This window comes from Triticum urartu, chromosome 3 (assembly GCF_003073215.2).
Source record: "Triticum urartu cultivar G1812 chromosome 3, Tu2.1, whole genome shotgun sequence".
Taxonomy (NCBI): domain Eukaryota; kingdom Viridiplantae; phylum Streptophyta; class Magnoliopsida; order Poales; family Poaceae; genus Triticum; species Triticum urartu.
The window spans coordinates 211,000,504-211,022,834 of NC_053024.1; positions in this window are offsets into that span (position 1 = coordinate 211,000,504).

Below are 22,331 nucleotides of genomic sequence, written 5' to 3' on the forward strand. Positions count from 1 at the left end.
AATAAGCAAACAACACATGAAAAACAGAATCTGTCAAAAACAGAACAATCTGTAGTAATATGTAACTAACGCAAACTTCTGGAACCCCAAAAATTCTAAAATAAATTTCTGGATGTGAAAAATTTATCTATTAATCATCTGAAAAAAATAATTAACTAAATAGCACTCTCCAATAAAAAATGGCAGCAATTCTCGTGAGTGCTAAAGTTTCTGTTTTTTACAGCAAGATAAAAAAAACTTCCCCCAAGTCTTCCCAACGGTTCTACTTGACACAAACACTAATTAAACACAAAAAACACAAACAAAACATAGGCTAGATAAATTAATTATTACTAAATAGGAGCAAAAAACAAGGAATAAAAATAAAATTGGATTGCCTCCCAACAAGCGCTATCGTTTAATGCCCTTAGCTAGGCATAAAAGCAAGGATAGATCTAGGTATTGCCATCTTTGGTAGGCAATCCATAAGTGGCCCTCATAATAGATTCATATGGTAATTTAACTTTATTTCTAGGGAAGTGTTCCATGCCTTTCCTTAATGGAAATTGGAATTTAATATTCCCTTCCTTCATATCAATAATTGCACCAATCGTTCTAAGGAAAGGTCTACCAAGAATAATAGGACATGAAGGATTGCAATCTATATCAAGAACAATGAAATCTACGGGCACATAATTCCTATTTGAAACAATAAGAACATCATTAATCTTTCCCATAGGTTTCTTAATAGTGGAATCCGCAAGGTGCAAGTTTAAAGAACAATCATCAAATTCATGGAAACCTAGCAAATCACACAAAGTTTTTGGAATCGTGGAAACACTAGCACCCAAATCACACAAAGCATAGCAGTCATGATCTTTAATTTTTATTTTAATAGTAGGTTCCCACTCATCATAAAGTTTTCTAGGGATAGAAACTACCAACTCAAGTTTTTCTTCATAAGATTGCATCAAAGCATCCACGATATGTTTAGTAAAAGCTTTATTTTGACTATAAGCATGAGGAGAATTTAGCATGGATTGCAACAAGGAAATAGAATCTATCAAAGAGCAATTATCATAATTAAATTCCTTGAAATCCAAGATAGTGGGTTCGTTGCTATTAAAAGTTTTAACCTCTTCAATCCCACTTTTAACAATTTTTGCATCAAGATCTAAAAACTCTGAATTTTTGGGATGCCTTCTAACTGAAGTTGACTCATCTCCAGTCCCATCATTATCAAGATTCATATTAAAAAACAAAGATTTAATAGGGGACACATCAATAACTTTTAGATCTTCATCCTTATTATCATGAAAACTAGAAGAACACGCTTTTACAAAACAATCTTTCTTAGCACGCATCCTAGCGGTTATTTATTTGCCCTCATCAATGGAAATTATCATGGCTTTGAGGGACTCATTGATATCATGCTTAGGTGGAATGGATCTAATTTTCAAAGAATCAACATCAAGAGAAATTCTATCCACGTTCCTAGCCAACTCATCAATCTTAAGCAATTTTTCTTCAATCAAAGCATTGAAACTCTTTTGCGAAGTAATAAATTCTTTAATACTAGATTCAAAATAAGAGGGCATCTTATTATAATTTCCATAAGAATTGTTGAGGAATTACCATAATTGTTACAGGAATTACTAGGAAATGGCCTAGAATTAAAATTACCTCTATACGCGTTATTACCAAAATTGTTCCTACCAACAAAATTCACATCCATATATTCATTATTATTCTCAATAAAAGTAGACAAAGGAATATCATTAGGATCAGTAGGAGCACTCTTATTAGCAAACAGTTTCATAAGTTCATCCATATTTCCACTCAAAACATTAATCTCTTCAATTGCATGCACCTTTTTACTAGTAGATCGTTCAGTGTTCCATTGAGAATAATTGACCATAATATTATCTTGGAGTTTGGTAGCTTCTCCTAAAGTGATTTCCATAAAAGTGCCTCCCGTGGCCGAATCTAAAAGATTTCTAGAAGCAAAATTCAATCTGGCATAAATTTTTTGTATAATCATCCATAAATTCAATCCATGTGTAGGGCAATTATGTATCATTAATTTCATCCTCTCCCAAGCTTGTGCAACATGTTCATGATCAAGTTGCTTAAAATTCATAATATCGTTTCTAAGAGAGATGATCTGAGCGGGAGGAAAATACTTAGATATAAAAGCATCTTTGCACTTATTCCATGAATCAATACTATTTTTAGGCAAAGACGGAAACCAAGCTTTAGCATGATCTCTAAGTGAAAACGGAAATAGCTTAAGTTTAACAATATCAGTATCCACATCTTTCTTCTTTTGCATATCGCACAAATCAACAAAGTTGTTTAGATGGGAAGCGGCATCTTCACTAGGGAGGCCAGAAAACAGATCTTTCATGACAAGATTCAGCAAGGCAGTATTAATCTCAAAAGATTCAGCATCGGTAAGAGGAGCAATCAGAGTGCTAATAAAATCATTGTTGTTGGTATTGGCAAAGTCACACAATTTAGTATTATCTTGAGCCATCGTGACAAGCAAGCAATCCCACATAGAAGCAAACAAGAAACAGGCAAAAGAGGCAAATTGAAAAAGAGAAGGGGAACGGAAAAGAGAGGGTGAATAAAACGGCAAGGGTGAAGTGGGGGAGAGGAAAACGAGAGGCAAATGGCAAATAATGTAATGTGAAGGATAAGAGTTGTGATGGGTACTTGGTATTTCTTGACTTGGCGTAGATCTCCCCGGCAACGACGCCAGAAATGGCTAGTTGTCGGGAGATCAAATCTTGACTTGACTTTGCGTAAGCCTCCCTGACAACGGCGCTAGAAATCCTTCTTGCTACCTCTTGAGCACTGTGTTGGTTTTCCCTTGAAGAGGAAAGGGTGATGTAGTAAAGCAGCGTAAGTATTTCCCCTCAGTTTTTGAGAACCAAGATATCAATCCAGTAGGAGACCACGTGCAAGCCACCTCGTACCTACAAACACAAATAAGAACCTCGCAACCAATGCGATAAAGGGGTTGTCAATCCCTTCACTGCCACTTGCAAGAGTGAGATCTAATAGAGATGATAATAATAAGATAAATATTTTTGGTATTTTTATGATATAGATTGAAAGTAAAAGAAAGCAAAATAAACGGTAATGGAAATAACGGTAGATTAATATGATGGAAGATAGACCCGGGGGCCATAGGTTTCATTAGTGGCTTCTCTCAAGATAGCATAAGTATTATGGTGGGTGAACAAATTACTGTCGAGCAATTGATAGAAAAGTGAATAATTATGAGAATACCTAGGTATGATCATGTATATAGGCATCACGTCCGAGACAAGTAGACCGAAACTATTCTGCATCTACTACTATTACTCCACACATCGACCGCTATCCAGCGAGGGTATTAAGTTCATAAGAACAGAGTAACGCCTTAAGCAAGATGACATGATGTAGAGGGATAAACTCATGCAATATGGTATAAACCCCATCTTTTTATCCTCGATGGCAACAATACAATACGTGTCGTCTCCCTTTCTGTCACTGGGATCGAGCACCGCAAGATTGAACCCAAAGCTAAGCACTTCTCCCATTACAAGAAAGATCAATCTAGTAGGCCAAACCAAACTGATAATTCGAAGAGACATGCAAAGATAAACCAATCATACATAAAAGAATTCAGAGAAGATTCAAATATTTTTCATAGATAATCTGGATCATAAACCCACAATTCATCGGATCTCGACAAACACACCACAAAAAGAAGAGTTACATCGAATAGATCTCCAAGAGAATCGAGGAGAACTTTTTATTGAGATCCAAAGAGAGAGAAGCCATCTAGCTACTAGCTATGGACCCGAAGGTCTGAAGTAAACTACTCACACATCATCGGAGAGGCCATGGAGTTGATGTAGAGGCCCTCCGTGATCAATGCCCCCTCCGGCAGAGCTCCGGAAAAGGCCCCAAGATGGGATCTCTTGGGTACAGAAGGTTGCGGCGGTGGAACTAGGTTTTCGTGGTGCTCCTAGATGTTTGTGGGGTATATGGATATATATAGGAGGAAGAAGTAGGTCGGTGGAGCAACGAGGGGCCCATGAGGGTGGAGGGCACGCCCAGGGGGGTGGACGCGCCCCCTTGCCTGGTGGCTGCCTCGTTGATTGCTTGACGTCCACTCCAAGTCCCTTGGATCACGTTTGTTGAGAAAATCAAGTTCCTGAAGGTTTCATTCCGTTTGGACTCCGTTTGATATTCCTTTTCGGCGAAACTCTAAAATAGGCAAAAAAACAATAATTTGGGCTGGGCCTCCGGTTAATAGGTTAGTCCCAAAAATAATATAAAAGTGCAAAAATAAGCCCATTAAAATCCAAAATAGATAATATAATAGCATGGAGAGCAACCAAAAATTATAGATACATTGGAGACGTAACAAGGCAACTCGATGGTATTTTGGCTACCCTCCACTTCGCATAGATGGTGTTGTCCTGAGAATGAGATACGTGCGGCTCCTATCGGGGTATCGATGCATCGAGTGGTCTTACTGGTTTTGTTTTACAATTGTCGAAATGTCTTGTGCACCATGATACGTCCATTTTGCATCATGCTTTTATATCGATATTTATTGCATTATAGGCTGTTATTACACATTATGTTACAATACTTATGCCTATTCTCTCTTATTTTACAAGGTTTACATGAAGAGGGAGAATGCCGGCAGCTGGGACTCTGGGCTGGAAAAGGAGCAAATATTAGAGACCTATTCTGCACAGCTCCAAAAGTCCTGAAACTTCACGGAAGTTATTTCCAAAATATATAAAAAATATTGGGCGAAAGAAGTACCTGAGGGGGCCCACACCCTGGCCACGAGGGTGGGGGGCGCGCCCTACCCCCCTGGGCGCGCCCCCTGCCTCGTGGGCCCCCTGGTGGCCCTTCGATGCCCATCTTCTGCTATATGGGTATTTTGTCTGAGAAAAAATAATAAGCAAGCTTTGGGGAAGAAACTCCGCTGCCACGAGGCGGAACCTTGACGGAACCAATCTAGGGCTCCGGCAGAGCTGTTCTGCCGGGGAAACTTCCCTCCGGGAGGGGGAAATCATCACCATCGTCATCACCAATGATCCTCTCATCAGGAGGGGGTTAATCTCCATCAACATCTTCACCAACACCATCTCATCTCAAACCCTAGTTCATCTCTTGTATCCAAACCTTAGATTGGTACCTGTGGGTTGCTAGTAGTGTTAATTACTCCTTGTAGTTGATGCTAGTTGGTTTACTTGGTGGAAGATCATATGTTGAGATCCATTATGCATATTAATACCCCCCTGATTATGAACATGAATATGCTTTGTGAGTAGCTACGTTTGTTCCTGAGGACATGGGAGAAGTCTTGCTATAAGTAGTCATGTGAATTTGGTATTCGTTCGATATTTTGATGAGATGTATGTTGTCATCCCTCTAGTGGTGTCATGTGAACGTCGACTACATGACACTTCACTGTTGTTTGGGCCTAGAGGGAGGCATTGGGAAGTAATAAGTAGATGATGGGTTGCTAGATTGACAGAAGCTTAAACCCTAGTTTATGCGTTGCTTCGTAAGGGGCTGATTTGGATCCATATGTTTCATGCTATGGTTAGGTTTACCTTAATAATTCTGTTGTAGTTGCGGATGCTTGCAATGGGGGTTTATCATAAGTGGGATGCTTGTCCAAGTAAGGACAGCACCCAAGCACCGGTCCACCCACATATCATATTATCAAAGTACCGAACGCGAATCATAGGAACGTGATGAAAGCTAGCTTGACGATAATTCCCATGTGTGCTCACGAGCTCTTTCCTTAATATAAGAGTTTTTCTAGGCTTGTCGTTTGCTACAAAAAGGATTGAGCCATCTTCCTGCACCTTATTTAGTTTTATTACTCGCTACTCGTTACAAATTACCTTATCACAATACTATCTGTTACCGATAATTTCAGTGCTTGCAGAGAACACCTTACTGAAAATTGCTTATCATTTCCTTTTGCTCCTCGTTGGATTCAACACTCTTACTTATCGAAAAGCTACGATAGATCCCCTACACTTGTGGGTCACCAAGACGCTTTTCTGGCGCCGTTGCCGGGGAGTGAAGCGCCTTTGGTAGGTGGAATTTGGTAAGGACAAATTTATATAGTGTGCTGAAATTTACTGTCACTTTTACTATGGAACATAATCCTTTGAGAGGCTTGGTCGGGGTATCTTCACCCCGACCAATAGAGAAAAGAGTTGCTCCTCAACCTACTGAACCTATTGAAAATGTTTACTTTGAAATTCCTCTGGGTATGATAGATAAACGGCTAGCTAATCCTTTTGCCGGAGATGGAACTTTGCATCCCGATTTACACTTAATCTATGTGGGTGAAGTTTGTGGATTATTTAAGCTTGCAGGTATGCCCGATGATGTTATCAAGAAGAAGGTCTTCCCTTTATCTTTGAAGGGAGATACATGGACATGGTATAGGCTATGTGATGATATGGGGTCATGGGACTACAAGCGATTGAAATTGGAATTTCATCAGAAGTTTTATCCTATGCATCTTGTTCATCGTGATCGTAATTATATATATAATTTTTGGCCTCACGAAGGAGAAAGCATCGCTCAAGCTTGGGGAGGCTTAAGTCAATGTTATATTCATGCCCCAATCATGAGCTCTCAAGAGAAATGATTATTCAAAATTTTTATGCTCGGCTTTCTCTTAGTAATCGCTCCATGCTCAATACTTCTTGTATTGGATCTTTTATGATGAAGACTATTGAATTCAAATGGGATTTATTGGAAAGAATTAAATGCAACTCTGAAGATTGGGACCTCGACGAAGGTAAGGAGTCAGGTATAGCACCTAAGTTTGATTGTGTTAAATCTTTTATGGATACCAATGCTTTTCGTGAATTTAGCACTAAATATGGACTTGACTCGTAGCTTCTTTCTGTGAATCCTTTTCTACTCATGTTGATCTCCCTAAGGAGAAGTGGTTTAAATATAATCCTCCCATTGAAGTAAAAGCAGTTGCACCTATTAAATTTGAAGAAAAGACTATCACTTATGATGATCCTGTTGTTCCTGCAGCTTATATTGAGAAACCACCTTTCCCTGTTAGAATAAGGAATCGTCCTAAAGCTTCAACTATGGTTAACAAAAGTAATATTAAGACACCTAAACCCCCTGAGTAAATTAAAGTTGAACCTAGTATTGCTATGGTTAAAGATCTCTTGGCCGATAATATTGATGGGCATGTTATTTACTTCTGCAATGAAGCTGCTAGAATTGCTAGACCTGATGCCAAAAATAAACATAGACCTGTTGTAGGCATGCCTGCTATTTCTGTTAAAATAGGAGATCATTGTTATCATGGCTTATGTGATATGGGTGCTAGTGCAAGTGCAATACCTCATTCCTTACACAAAGAAATTATGCATGATATTGCACCTGCTGAGATAGAAGATATCAATGTTACCATTAAACTTGCCAATAGAGATACTATTTCACCGATTGGGATTGTTAGAGATGTTGCAGTCTTGTGTGGGAAAGTTAAATATCCTGCTGATTTTCTTGTTCTTGGTTCCCCACAAGATGACTTTTGTCCCATTATATTTGGTAGACCCTTCTTGAATACTGTTAATGCTAAGATAGACTATAATAAGGATATTGTTTCTGTTGGTTTAGGGGATTTGTCTCATGAGTTTAATTTTGCTAAATTTCGTAGACAACCCCATGATAAAGAATTGCCTAGTAAAGATGAAATTATTGGTCTTGCTTCTATTTCCGTGCCTCCTACTGATCCTTTAGAACAATATTTGCTAGACCATGAAAGTGATATGTTCATGAATGAAAGAAGGGAAATAGATGAAGTATTCTTTAAACAGGGACCTATTCTGAAACTCAACTTGCCTATTGAAATCCTAGGGGATCCTCCTCCACCCAAGGGTGATCCCGTGTTTGAGCTTAAACCATTGCCTGATACTCTTAAATATGCTTATCTTGATGAAAAGAAGATATATCATGTTATTATTAGTGCTAACCTTTCAGAGCATGAAGAAGAGAGATTATTGAAAACTCTGAAGAAGCACCGTGCTGCCGTTGGATATACTCTTGATGATCTTAAGGGCATTAGTCCCACTCTATGTCAACACAAAATAAATTTGGAGAAAGACGCCAAACTAGTTATTGATCACCAACGACGGCTAAATCCTAAGATGGAAGAAGTGGTAAGAAATGAAATATTAAAACTCCTTGAAGCAGGTATAATTTACCCCGTTGCTGATAGTTAGTGGGTAAGCCCTGTCCATTGTGTCCCTAAAAAGGGAGGTATTACTGTCGTTCCTAATGATAAAGATGAATTGATTCCGTAAAAAATTATTACAGGTTATAGGATGGTAATTGATTTCCGCAAATTAAATAAAGCTACTAAAAAAGATCATTACCCCTTGCCTTTCATTGATCAAATGCTAGAAAGATTATCCAAACATACACATTTTTGCTTTCTAGATGGTTACTCTGGTTTCTCTCAAATACCTGTGTCAGCTGACGATCAAGAAAAGACTACTTCTACCTGCCCTTTCGGTACCTTTGCTTATAGACGTATGCCTTTTGGTTTATGTAATGCACCTGCTACCTTTCAGAGATGTATGATGGCTATATTCTCTGACTTTTGTGAAAAGATCTATGAAGTTTTCATGGGTGATTTTTCTATTTATGGATCCTCTTTTGATGATTGCTTGAGCAACCTTGATCGAGTTTTGCAGAGATGTGAAGAAACTAACCTTGTCTTAAATTGGGAGAAGTGCCACTTTATGGTTAATGAAGGTATTGTCTTGGGGCATAAAATTTTTAAAAGAGGTATTGAAGTTGACAAAGCTAAAGTTGATGCTATTGGAAAGATGTCGTGTCCCAAGGACATCAAAGGTATAAGAAGTTTCCTTGGTCATGCCGGTTTTTATAGGAGGTTCATTAAGGACTTCTCAAAAATTTCCCGGCCTCTGACTAACCTATTACAAAAAGATATTCCTTTTGTCTTTGATGATGATTGTGTAGAAGCATTTGAAATACTTAAGAAATCCTTGATTTCTGCACCTATTGTTCAGCCACCTGATTGGAATTTACCCTTTGAAATTATGTGTGATGCTAGTGATTATGCTGTAGGGGCTGTTCTAGGACAAAGAGTTGATAAGAAATTAAATGTTATTCAATATGCTAGCAAAACTCTGGACAATGCCCAGAGAAATTATGCTACTACTGAAAAAGAATTCTTAGTAGTTGTATTTGCTTGTGATAAGTTCAGACCTTATATTGTTGATTCTAAAGTAACTATTCACACTGGTCATGTTGCTATTAAATATCTTATGGAAAAGAAAGATGCTAAACCTAGACTTATTAGATGGGTTCTCCTGCTACAAGAATTTGATTTTCATATTATTGATAGAAAGGGAGCTGAGAACCCCGTTGCAGATAACTTGTATAGGTTAGAAAATGTTCTTGATGACCCACTACCTATTGACGCAAGTGTCACTCCGAGGCTTATGGAGGACACCATGCTGGAGACAGAACTGCACATAAGGTATTGCAATCTGGTTTCTATTGGCCTACTCTCTTCAAGGATGCCCGTAAGTTTGTCTTATCTTGTGATGAATGTCAAAGAATTGGTAATATTAGTAGACGTCAAGAAATTCCTATGAATTATTCACTTGTTATTGAACCATTTGATGTTTGGGGGTTTGATTATATGGGACCTTTTCCTTCCTCTAATGGATATACACATATTTTAGTTGCTGTTGATTGCGTTACTAAGTGGGTAGAAGCTATTCCAACTAGTAGTGATGATCATAACACCTCTATTAAAATGCTTAAGGAAGTTATTTTTCCAAGGTTTGGAGTCCCTAGATATGTAATGACTGATGGTGGTTCACATTTTATTCATGGTGCCTTTTGTAAAATGCTTGCTAAGTACGATGTTAATCATAGAATTGCATCTCCTTATCACCCACAGTCTAGTGGTCAAGTAGAACTTAGCAATAGAGAGCTTAAATTAATTTTGCAAAAGACTGTTAATAGATCTAGAAAGAATTGGTCCAAGAAAATTGATGATGCATTATGGGCTTATAGAAATGCATATAAAAATCCTATGGGTATTTCTCCATATAAAATGGTTTATGGTAAAGCATGTCACTTACCTCTCGAATTAGAACATAAGGCATATTGGGCTATTAAAGAGCTTAACTATGACTTCAAACTTGCTAGTGAGAAGATGCTTTTTGACATTAGCTCACTTGATGAATGGAGAACCCAAGCTTATGAAAATGCCAACCTGTTTAAAGAAAAAGTTAAAAGAAGGCATGACAAAAGGATACAAAAACGTGAGTTCAATGTAGGTGATTATGTATTGTTATACAACTCTCGTTTAAGATTTTTTGTAGGCAAACTTCTCTCTAAATGGGAAGGTCCTTACGTTATCAAGGAGGTCTATCGTTCCGGTGCCATAAAAATCAACAACTTCGAAGGCACAAGTCCGAAGGTGGTGAACGGTCAAAGAATCAAACATTATATCTCAGGTAATCCCATAAATGTTGAAACTAATATTATTGAAACCGTAACCCCAGAGGAATACATAAGGGACACTTTTCCAGAATGTTTCAGACTCCGAAAAGGAATAGGTGCGTGGTACGGTAAGTAACCCGACTCCAAAATTGTTCTAGTGGCAATATTTCTCCGTTTTGGAATATATAAAAAAATAGGAAAATAAGAAGCAGACTGGAAAGGACACGGGGCTTCCACGAGGGTGGAGGGCGCGCCCTACCCCCTGGGCGCGCCCCCTGCCTCGTGGGCACCTCGTGCGCTCTCCGGACTCCGTTTTCTTGCACGATACTTCTTTTGGTCGGTAAAAATTTATTATATAATCTCCCAAAGGTTTTGACCACCGTATCACGCAAATATCCACTGTTTTTGTTTCGAGTTGTTTCTGTTGCAGGTTTAGAGCAAGATGTCTTCTCAAGAGTCAGTCGGGGAGAGTCGGGTGTCTCATCCGACACCGGGGCCAAGAGTAAATAGCAATGCTGACCACTTTGGGCTCTCAACGGAGGAAGAGATGGAAGCTAACTTGAAAAGGATAGATGCCATGGAGGAGGATCAAGAAGTTACTTCCTCGTTTCCGAGCAGGATTCACGATGGGGGAACTATAGAGCTCAGCTATTCCAAACTCGGTCATCCCTTCCAATGTCAGATTTCTTTCTTATGAAAATACGAAAAAGAGTGTTACTTGTTCTCCCGCAGCTATGCAACATCCATGGGTGAAAGGAGCTTTAGCCGTCACGGGAAAGCTCCGAAAAGAAATAATGGGCCTCAAGCAGCAAGTCAACAAGCTCGAAGAGGAGAATCGTATCCTGAGGGGTATCATAGCCAAGAATATCACATCACCACCCCCGGCAAAAGAGATATAATCACATGGGTATGGGCACTCCCCTTGGCAAATTCCAAGCTTGGGGGAGTGCCCCGGTATCGTATCACCATCACTTTTATCTTTACCGTTTCTCTTAGTTCGATCCTTTTGATAATATCTTGATCTAGTAGAATAAAATTTTAGTATGATCTAGTTGTGAGTTTTTCTTTACGATCTTCCTATGTAATCGAGTCCGTGAGCTATATATAATAAATATTAGTGTTGAGTCAAGGGCTTGATTATTTTGCTATGATCTTGAGGGAATAAAATAAAAGAGAAGAAATAAAAAGAAATAAAGGGGTCATATGGATCTTATGGAGAGTAATGAGCTCACATATAAAGAGTATGATGAATAAAAGTTGTTGAGAGTTGAAAACATAGTTTTGGTCATCGTTACAATTAATAGGAATTAATAAAGAAAGAGAGCTTCACATATAAATATACTATCTTGGACATCTTTTATGATTGTGAGCACTCATTAAAATATGACATGCTAAAGAGTTGATGTTGGACAAGGAAGACAACGTAATGGGATATGTTTTCTTACATCTGAGATAAATTATATTGTCATGGATCGTCCAACATGTTGAGCTTGCCTTTCCCTCTCATGCGAGCCAATTTCTTTGCACCAAGTAGAGATACTACTTGTGCTTCCAAATATCCCTAAACCTAGTTTTGCCATGAGAGTCCACCATATCTACCTATGGATTGAGTAAGATCCTTCAAGTAAGTTGTCATCGGTGCAAGCAATAAAAATTGCTCTCTAAATATGTATGACTTATTAATGTGGAGAAAATAAGCTTTATATGCTCTTGTGATATGGAAGAAATAAAAGCGACGGACTGCATAATAAAGTTCCATATCACAAGTGGCAATATAAAGTGAAGTTCTTTTGCATTAAGATTTCGTGCATCCAACTATAAAAGCGCATGACAACCTCTGCTTCCCTCTACGAAGGGCCTATCTTTTATTCTTGTCTTATACTTCATGCAAAGAGTCATGGTGATATTCACCTTTCCTTTTTACATTTTATCCTTTGGCAAGAACAATGTGTTGGAAAGATCCTGATATATATAGCTAATTGGATGTGAGTTTTCATGAACTATTATTGTTGACATTACCGTTGAGGTAAAACGTTGGGAGGCAAAACTATAAGCCCCTATCTTTCTCTGTGTCCGATTAAAACTTCATAACCATAAATATTGCCTGAGTGTTAGCAATTGTGAAAGACTAAAAGATGGTTGAGTATGTGGACTTGCTGAAAAGCTCTTATATTGACTCTTTCGTATGTTATGATAAATTGCAATTGCCTCAATGACTGAGATTAGAGTTTGTTGGTTCTCAATAAAGTTTATGATTCATACTTGAAATTGTGATTGAATTGTTACTTTAGCATAAGATATCATATGACAATATATATATATGTTGTTGTTCTAAGAATGATCATGATGCCCTCATGTCCGTATTTTATTTTTATCGACACCTCTATCTCCAAACATGTGGACATATTTTTTGATTTCGGCTTTCGCTTGAGGACAAGAGAGGTCTAAGCTTGGGGGAGTTGATACGTCCATTTTGCGTCATGCTTTTATATCGATATTTATTGCATTATGCGCTGTTATTACACATTATGTTACAATACTTATGCCTATTCTCTCTTATTTTACAAGGATTACATGAAGAGGGAGAATGCCAGCAGCTGGGATTCTGGGCTGGAAAAGGAGCAAATATTAGAGACCTATTCTGCATAGCTCCAAAAGTCCTGAAACTTCACGGAAGTTATTTCCAAAATATACAAAAAATATTGGGCGAAAGAAGTACCTGAGGGGGCCCACACCCTGGCCACGAGGGTGGGGGCGCGCCCACTGCCTCGTGGGCCCCCTGGTGGCCCTCCGATGCCTATCTTCTGCTATAAGAGGTCTTTTGTCCGAGAAAAAATAATAAGCAAGCTTTGGGGAAGAAACTCCGCTGCCACGAGGCGTAACCTTGGCGGAACCAATCTAGGTCTCCGGCAGAGCTGTTCTACCGGGGAAACTTCCCTCCGGGAGGGGGAAATCATCACCATCGTCATCACCAACGATGCTCTCATCGGGAGGGGGTCAATCTCCATCAACATCTTCACCAGCACCATCTCATCTCAAACCCTAGTTCATCTCTTGTATCCAATCTTTGTATCCAAACCTCAGATTGGTACATGTGGGTTGCTAGTAGTGTTAATTACTCCTTGTAGTTGATGCTAGTTGGTTTACTTGGTGGAAGATCATATGTTCAGATCCATTATGCATATTAATACCCCTCTGATTATGAACATGAATATGCTTTGTGAGTAGTTACGTTTGTTCCTGAGGACATGGGAGAAGTCTTGCTATAAGTAGTCATGTGAATTTGGTATTTGTTCGATATTTGGATGAGATGTATGTTGTCATCCCTCTAGTGGTGTCATGCGAACATTGACTACATGACACTTCACCATTGTTTGGGCCTACAGGGCGGCATTGCGAAGTAATAAGTAGATGATGGGTTGCTAGAGTGGCATAAGCTTAAACCCTAGTTTATGCGTTGCTTCGTAAGGGGCTGATTTGGATCCATATGTTTCATGCTATGGTTAGGTTTACCTTAATACTTCTATTGTAGTTGTGGATGCTTGCAATGGTGGTTAATCATAAGTGGGATGCTTGTCCAAGTAAGGACAGCACCCAAGCACCGGTCCACCCACATATCAGATTATCAACGTACCGAACGCGAATCATAGGAACGTGATGAAAACTAGCTTGATGATAATTCCCATGTGTCCTCGGGAGCGCTTTCCTTCATATAAGAGTTTGTCTAGGTTTGTGCTTTGCTACAAAAAGGATTGGGCCATCTTGCTGCACCTTATTTACTTTTATTACTTGCTACTCGTTACAAATTACCTTATCACAAAACTATCTCTTACCGATAATTTCAATGCTTGCGGAGAATACCTTACTGAAAACTTCTTATCATTTCCTTCTGCTCCTCGTTGGGTTCGACACTCTTACTTATCGAAAAGCTACGATAGATCCCCTACACTTGTGGGTCATCACACCGGGATTCCTAGTCTGATCGGAGGGTCCGGCGATGGAGGATTGTCTCCGTGGATCGTGAGCTTGTCATGGGCTAAGTTGGGACACGCCTGCAGGGTTTAAACTTTCAAGAGCCGTGCCCGCGGTTATGTGGCAGATGAGAATTTTTTAATATCCGGTTGTAGTGAACTTGAAGTAAACTCAATTAAAATACACCAACCATGTGCGTAACCGTGACTGTCTCTTTTCAGGGAAGTTCGAGAGGAGAACACGGGTGGGTTGTGTTTGAACGTAAGTAGTTTAGGATCACTTCTTGATCATTACTAGTTTGCGACTGTCGGTGTCAAAACCGGCGGATCTCGGGTAGGGGGTCCCGAACTGTGCGTCTAAGGTCGATGGTAACAGGAGACAGGGGACACAATGTTTTACCCAGGTTCGGGCCCTCTCTATGGAAGTAATACCCTACGTCCTACTTGATTGATCTTGATGAATATGAGTATTACAAGAGTTGATCTACCACGAGATCATAATGGCTAAACCCTAGAGGCCTAGCTTGTATGGTTATGATAATGAGCCTCCTCCGGACTAAGTCCTCCGGTTTATATAGACACCGGGAGGATCTAGGGTTACACAAAGTCGGTTACAAAGAAGGGAATCTACATATTTGGTCGCGAAGCTTGCCTTCCACGCCAAGGAGAGTCCCATCCGGACATGATTGCAGTCTTCGGTCTTCGTATCTTCACAATCCATCAGTCCGGGCCATGGCTAACAGGCCGTACGCCCAAGGACCCCTTATTCCAGGACTCCCTCAGTAGCCCCTGAACCTGGCTTCAATGACAACGTATTCGGCGCGTAGATCTGTCTTCGGCATTGCAAGGTGGGTTCCTTCCTCCAAACTCCAAGGTAGTCTTGGGACGTATTTGAACGTGTCCGGACATGTAACACAACACCACACACAACCACGAAGAGAATATAATATTCCACGAGTCCAATCGGATGACAACTTTTATAACGTGGCGTCACGCTCGCTCGGTTTTTCGAACCGTTTCCTGTTCCGCCATTCCATGTTTCGAGGCGCGGTAGCTATTAGCACGCTCTGTCGAAACAGAGATCGTGTCCCCTTATTATGAGATTCTCATTAACACGAGCATCTGTAACCCAACCGTTCTGTTGGAAAGATCCCTTAGGAATAGGCGGGCTTTCAGGCTTAAGAGGAGGCATTTAATTCCTGCTGCCCTTATAAAGGAACCAAGGGCTGTCCTTTTTGATGCCAAACTTCTACTCAGCCTCTCCAACCTCGAGTTCTAGCACCCAAGGTTTCGAATTCATTGCTCCGAGCTTCCCCATTATGTACGGACCCAGCCCTCAAGGTCGATGGGTGGCTTCCTCTTTATAGAGGAGGACATCACGAAGCTTCGAGCGGCCAGATACCTGACCGCGGAAATCCACCACAGGCTTCCTACTCAAGGGCGGGTTATCCCGACCCGTAGATCTGGCGAGAGGGTCGTATTCATCTCACACTTCCTTCGAGGGCTAGGTCTTGCTCTTGATCCCTTAGTCCGGGGGCTAATGTTCTATTATGGACTAGATTTTCATAATCTAGCTCCAGAGTCTTTCCTCCATGTCTCGGCGTTCATCATTACGTGCGAGTCCTTCCTCCAAATCCTCCCACACTTCGGCTTATGGCTCAAGACCTTTAGTGTGAAACCAAAGGTAGTCGACGGGGAACAGGTGGAGTGCGGCGGTGCTATAGTCAGCCCGCTCACCAACACTCCTTGGCCAAAAGGCTCTTTTACCGAAGCTTCCAATCAATGGCAGCGAGAGTGGTTTTACGTTACGGAGCCCCGCAGCACCAAGTGGGTAGCTGCACCCATGTTTCGCCCTGGCCCACCGTTACAGCTTGCATCATGGGCCAACAAGGGGCTGGATTGGGGATCAATTGATGAAGTGCGGACTCTACAAAGCCGCATCCGAACGCTCCTTGAGAGGGACATCGATCTTGTCAGTGTGATTCAAGTAATGCTGATTCGCCGAATCCTACCATGCCAACGCAGGCCTCTCCGTATGTGGGATTTCAACCCAGAAGGACCACGAACCCTCCAACACTTCTTCGACATTACGCACAAAGGGATGTGGAGGTTATTTTTCAGAAAACGAAAACATTGGCCGAACACTACTGAGGACGCAAGCCTCGACTGTAACCGTCCGGATACCCCGGTAAGCACTTGACTTTCGAACACCCCTTTTTTAAGTATGCCGTAATACATTACTGAGCAAACTATCTCCTTCCAGGGCTGGATAAAGAAAGCGGAGCTGATTAGGTGTCCGGCCCCCCTTCCCGAAGGTTCAGCAGATCCTGTATTAACAAGGATGCTAGCCCCGGCACCGTACCAGATGCATGTGAAGGATGGCAAGGCAGAGAGGACCAAAGATGGCCCCCATCCCGAAGGTGTGCCAGACATTGTGTCCGGAGGAATCAAGATTCCATCGTCCGAAGACAAAAATGACGGGGAAGTCAACGTCTCTTCCCCCCCATGGGAAGAAAAGGGCCGCCTCCATAGATTGGGAGGAAAAGGCTCCTAAGCAAGGAAAGATGCCTTCGTCGGGTGGCTCGGGCTTGGAGGACAACGTCATCGCGCAGTCCCATGACGAGGACAAGCCTCAGGACAAATTGTAAGTGAACAAGGGTGTTTTAAACACGTCCCGTCCCTTTCTTGTAACATCTAGAATATATGTTTTTTGCAGTTCGGCACGCAGTCTTCTTCAACAATCCTCTTCCTCGGGGGATCTTCTTCTAGAGATGATGGAGAGCGAGACGCCTCCACCAGTCTCCTCACTCAACAGGGCAGACGACTTCGAGGTGTCGTCGCGGAGGGTCTCTCCTGATCAACAAGTGGTGCGAGGGATGATGAAGACACAACCTAAAGGTGATACTTCAGTGGCCCAGGGTCCAGGGACCAACAATAAAGGCCCCGAACATTCCATTCTACAGCCGGATACGAATAAACGGATCCCTTCAAAGGGAGGACGTACTCCTACAGCAGCCTCCAGAGACCTAGAGGTGCCGGATATATTGACAAACATGCTGCGATAGGCGTCTGTCTCAGAGGAACATCGTACCTTGATGGGCATGGTGGTCGAAAAGGTCCTGTCCGTGAAAAGCGGATTGAATGAGGGTTGTGGGCCTGCTAAGAGGCTTCGAGGTTTGTGCCATAATATGTTCGATTGTGTTTTATTCAAGAATACATCTGTGTATAGATAGTAGCCCCTGAGACTCTGATTGGCTTCCCGAGGGAGGCGATCAGAGGATCAAAAGATATGCCCAGGAAGTAATATGATTAATTGGAACACAGACTGTGACCTCCCCGGAAATTGTCCTGACTATAGAGATTGCGGATTTGCAACACAAGATTGATGAGGCAGATACTAATATCGCGCTTATCAACAGGTGTCTTGACGAGTTGCAAGGTACGTATTCGGAGCAATCCTTACATATACATGTTTGTAATATAAGTGTGACGCTAAAAGTTGCATACTGTAATATGCATGGCTGCAGATGGTGCCGCCGCCGTTGAGATTCTTCGGGCAGAGCTAGCCCGGGCCAAGGAGCAGGCACGGTTTAGTGATGCAGCTACCGAAAAGGCATCGGCCGAGTTAAAGGCCGAACAAGATGCTCGGCACCAAGACGAGGAGAAAATATCCTCGATGGCGCTTGATACGTCTCCGTCGTATCTACTTCTCCAAACACTTTTGCCCTTGTTTTGTACTCTAACTTGCATGATTTGAATGGAACTAACTCGGACTGATGCTGTTTTCAGCAGAATTGCTATGGTGTTATTTATATGCAGAAACAAAAGTTCTCGGAATGACCTGAAACTTCAGGAACATCTATTCCGAAATAATAAAAAATCCTTGCAAAAGATGAAGACCAGGGGGCCCACCACCTGCCCACGAGGGTGGCGGCGTGCATGCCCCCCTAGGGCGTGCCCCCCTACCTCGTGGGCCTCCTGGAGCTCCGCCGACCTCAACTCCAACTCTATATATTTGCTTTCAAGGAGAAAAAAATCAGAGAGAAGGATTCATCACGTTTTATGATACGGAGCCGCCGCCAAGCCCTAAAACCTCTCGGGAGGGCTGATCTAGAGTCCGTCCGGGGCTCCGGAGAGGGGAATCCGTCGCCATCGTCATCATCAACCATCCTCCATCACCAATTTCATAATGCTCACCGTGAGTAATTCCATCGTAGGCTTGCTGGACGGTGATGGGTTGGATGAGATCTATCATGTAATCAAGTTAGTTTTGTTAGGGTTTGATCCCTAGTATCCACTATGTTCTGAGATCGATGTTGCTATGACTTTGCTATGCTTAATGCTTATCACTAGGGCCCGAGTGCCATGATTTCAGATCTGAACCTATTATATTTTCATCAATATATGAGATTTCTTGATCCTATCTTGCAAGTCTATAGTCACCTATTATGTGTTACGATTCGTTAACCCTGAAGTGACAATAATCGGGATACTTACCGGTGATGACCATAGTTTGAGCACCCAAACATAGCAACAAAATACATGGAAGGGATCAACTCATAATGCTTGACAAAAGATGAACACTGAGCTATGGCTAATTCATCCATTAACAGGTTCAAACAAGCATGGCAAAAGAGCAAAAGATAACAGATTTCAGACTTAGTGAAATTAACAGCAAGTCAGGAATTATCATCTGGAAGCAATGTTTAGAGCATAATAACTACATGCTACAGGAACATATCATGGCAAAGCAAGGCATGGCATGAAGCTACTCAAAGCATATAACAAAAGTCCCTTACTGACCATGAGCCAAAAGGGATCAGAAAATACAATTGCAAGCATGTGAACATAGCAAAAACATAAACAGATTCAGACTTTAGTGAAAAACTGGAGCATGGCAAAACAGTTATCAAGTAGGCATGTTTATGAGCTCAATGCACTCATTACAAAGCATGGCATGACAAACTAACCATACAGCCAGCAAATAGACATGGCATAGAAGCTATACATGGCAAGAACAAGAACATAGCATGCACGAATCAACAACAATAAGCTCGGCAAAATCGCTAAACATGTTAACAATCTGCCAGGAACATTTTATAGCAAAAGTAGAGCTCGATTGCCTCAAGCTAGGTTGCTCCATAAATGCAAACAAAGACATGGATGGATAGAGCACCACAATATTAACAAAACATCCTTACTGATCATCCTCAAAAGAGGCACAGATCACTAGGAAACAACATGAACATATGGCATAAAAACAAATATAGAACAAGGACTTAGTGAAATTCTAAGTCCCTGAAATCAGCATCATTGAGTAAGCTACTTTGCATGCTTGTGCTTTTCACCACAAAGATCACAAAAATACATGGCATACACCCCTGTAAAGATGGCGTGGCATTCTTCAAAACACATGTAGAGTTCAGGATCATAGCATGCAAACAATAATCATGGCAAAAATGACAAAAGGCCATTTGCTGAAACAGATCTGACATAATCATCACACAGACCTCTTCCAACAGCATTTCGGGCATCAAGATGAGCTCAAATGAAAATGATGCAATGAGATGAAATGATGTACTCGTCGAGACGAACATTTTTGATATGCTACACGCACGAATCAGAGCCACGATGACGAAGTTATGATGTGATGAAGTGTGCATAAAAACATAGCAGATATGGGGACTTAGACATATTTGACCTCATGGAAAAAGTCAACCATGGACGAGGAGAAGCGGGACAGCGCGGATCCGGTTCGGGGACGAAGCGTTTGGATGGGGGAGTGGGTGGATCTGATCCCACTCCCCGGATTCGGCCGGAGTTGCCTCCGGTTAACTCGAGTCCGGCGCGGCAAGCGAGGTCCGGCGAGGCGGCGGGCTCACGGTCGCTGGCGAGCGTTGGTGGCGGCGGGGCGACACCGTGGCACGAAGGGCGATGCGAGGCGAGGCACAAGGCGGCGATGGGCGGCGCGGGGTGCTCCGGCAAGGCGGCGACGCTCGGATCCATGGCGGCGGCGGTGCAACTCCGGCGGCGAGGTGCCCTGCGGCGACGCGGTGGCGGCGGAGAGGAGAGCCTGGGCGGTGTGGCCTCCTGGCCGCAGCGGGCAAGCGGCGGCTGCGCGCAGGCCTGCACGGGCCCGCGATGGGCTCCGCGGGCCGCGCGATGGAGTAGGGTGGCGCGACACATGGCGGCGCGCGAGTGGAGGAGGGAGGCAGAGGTGCTGAGGTGGCGGCTCCCGATTGGCCGGAGTGATGTGGCGGCAGGGTGGACATGTCCGTCCGACGCGGGAGGAAGTGTCCGGCGGCGCGGGGAGGAGTTTTACGGTTTCATCTATGCGAATTTCGGAGGGGATCACATATTTATAGGTAGAGGAAGCTAGGAGAGTTCAAATGAGGTGCGGTTTTTGGCCACGCGATCGTGACCGAACGACCAAGATGATGGGAGAGGTTTAGGTGGGGTTTGGGCCACTTTGGAGGGGTGTTGGGCTGCAACACATACGAGGCCTTTTCGGTCCCTCGGTTAACCGTTGGAGTATCAAACGAAGTCCAAATGGCACGAAACTTGACAGGCGGTCTACCGGTAGTAAACCAAGGCCGCATGACAAGTCTCGGTCCTATCCGAAAACGTTTAACACCCGCACACAAAAAGAGGTAGAAAGGGACAACGGGTGACATAGGAGCGCCGGAATGCAAAACGGACAACGGGGAAAATGCTCCGATGCTTGGGACGAACATGTATGCAAATGAAATGCACATGATGACACGATATGCAATGCATGACACGCAAGCAATGACAAGGCAACAACAGCGAATAACTGGAGGACACGTGGCACATCGGTCTCGGGGCGTTACAACACTCCACCACTACGAGAGGATCTCTCCCCGAGATCTAGAATGGCACCGGAGGGAAAACAGAAGAGAAAGAGAAGAGGTAAAACTAAGTTGCTTCTTTGACAAACGAGTGAGACCAAAGAACCTTGAAAAGGTTAAGCCATTTCGGGAAAAGAATACAACGGAGATGAATGAAGTTGAAAGCGCTCCGTTAAGAAAGAGGAATAAGAAAGAACCGATCCGGGTAGCACTCCGGTTGAAAAGAAAATGAATTGAATTAGAACTTGATAAGATGAGAAGATACTTGATGAAAACACAACACCCTGCCTCCGGAACTAATGAATGAATGGAACAAGGGGTAAGAAAGATCTCAGACAGCACTCCGGCTGAAAAGAGGTGCGAGGCTTGATAAGGCGAAAAGAACTTGAGCAAGAGGTGACAACACCCCGGTTAAAAGGATAAGCATGAAAAGTTCATGATCTTCACAACTTGAGATGAAGAGAGAAATGAGAAACATCACAAAGCCTCCGTAAGAAGAAAGAATATAGATCATTGAAATGAAAGGATGGAGAAGAAAAGGTCAACTAGTGCCACAAGAGAGTTTGAGAAGGCATCCTTAGGAGAAGGGTCGAACGAAGTTGTTGGAAAACCAACAACGAAAGGAGTAAGCTTGTAGTGGGCTTATGGAGAACATCTCAAAATTATGAGGTGACAACTTGCCACTCACGGAAAAGATTTGATTGGATTTATATGACAAGGAGGCGAGAAAATATTTCACCGGGAGGATAGATGAAGAACTTGGATCATATATTATCACCATTCATAGCAACAATCCTTAGGGAAAGCTTTAGGTGAAATATAACCCAAGATAACTCCAATGAAGAGATTGATGGATTTAAAATATCTCGTTCTTGACAACATGCGAATCATGAAGCACGAAGGGAAAATATCAAAAATGACATAACACCACCTCAAAAGATATGTGTGAAAGAAT